This window comes from Aplysia californica, unplaced genomic scaffold (genome assembly GCF_000002075.1).
Source record: "Aplysia californica isolate F4 #8 unplaced genomic scaffold, AplCal3.0 scaffold00116, whole genome shotgun sequence".
NCBI lineage: Eukaryota > Metazoa > Mollusca > Gastropoda > Aplysiida > Aplysiidae > Aplysia > Aplysia californica.
The window spans coordinates 1,413,731-1,415,156 of record NW_004797386.1 but is presented as its reverse complement, the minus strand read 5'-3'; the positions used below and the strand labels follow the sequence as shown (position 1 = coordinate 1,415,156).

General features: G+C 41.7%; 1 protein-coding gene across 2 annotated transcripts in view; it reads left to right on the top strand.

Moving 5' to 3' along the window:
* Nucleotides 1–1,426, top strand: part of LOC101845460 — a 47,091-nt gene that overhangs the window by 13,413 nt on the left and 32,252 nt on the right. The gene's annotated exons all lie outside the window — the stretch shown is intronic.

Genomic DNA, 1,426 nt, shown 5'->3' with positions numbered 1-1,426 from the left:
GTGTGTGTGTGTGTGTGTGTGTGTGTGTGTGTGTGTGTGTGTGTGGTCATAAAACCGTGCTCCCAGAGAAACAAGCCGCCGGTGTGGCCACGTGTAGAAGCCCAGTTGTACGAGCGCTACGAAGAGTTTTGTTTATAAACAAATCAACAGGTGCTGAATCGCCAGGTCAGCCCTCAGTTCTGCCAGGTAGAGTGGAAAGGAAAGGTAGTAGTAGTAGTGGGGTTACACCACAGAATTCGAGTGTAGAATTCTGTGGGTTACACTGACTCGTTGGCCAAAGCCTGGACTATTCAACAGTACTCTAATCAGGTTGCTCTCAACAATTAATTTTAGTGGTAGTTTCAGGAAGGTGGGTGTGGTTAGTGTGTGTGTGTGCTGGGAAATATATATATATATATTTGTATTTTGTTTTGTTTTGTTTTGTTTTGTTTCTTTGTTTCAGTTTGGTGTGGTTTTTGGTAACAGTTTTAAAACGGCACTTGCAACACGACTAGATCATGTTAGTGCCGAAGATTGGAGGTGTTACAAAAGAGTATAACGTATAAAGAAGAGAAAAATGAGGAGGGGTGACGGCGATATGTTTGATAGGAAAGAAGGAACAAACCACAGCAGAGCACCCGCCAACTTTTGAGTCAGAGATGATACCCTGATTTTCAGTTCATTACATCCGGGTTGACATATAATAATATTGATATTATGAAGTGGCGAGCCGTACTTAAATACGTCTAGCGTGCCTGTTTAGCCGTACTTAGATCTACATTTGGCCCTATTGACCGAAACATTTGGAGTACACACACAGGTCTCATTAGATCTAATCTAGTAATTATTCAGGTTTAAAATCATGCATGTCAGTAAGGCACCTTTTGGGTTCGTCTGAAATATAAATACTTCAGGTATTGTAAACTAAAATTTGATTTACAATTCGGCCATCATAAGTATGGCTAGCCTGCCAGTCTAGCCGTCTCTTCCTTAATATTATCCTAGAGTGTATACGTTCTATGTCTCCCCCGGTAGTTTGATTCCTCTAGCAGCGGGTGGTTGGAGGGTGCTCTGGTGGGGTTTGCTTCTTCTTTCCTGTCGAACATATATCGTCCTATCTCTCCTCATCCTTCTTTTTTTGTGTATGTTACTCTCTTGTAACACCTCTAATCTTCGGCACTTATTTGACCTTATTGTGTTGCAAGTGCCGTGCGTAAAACTCTTACTAAACCAAAAGGTTTTTCGAGAGGCGGGTTGTGTCTTTTGTGTCCCCTGAGGTTTTATACTCATACGAACAAAATCTGTCCGTGCGTGTGTGTGTGTCTGTCTGTCTGTCTGTCTGTCTGTCTGTATGTATGTATGTATGTATGTATGTATGTATGTATGTATGTATGTATGTATGTATGTCTGTCTGTCTGTCTGTCTGTCTGTCTGTCTGTCTGTCTGT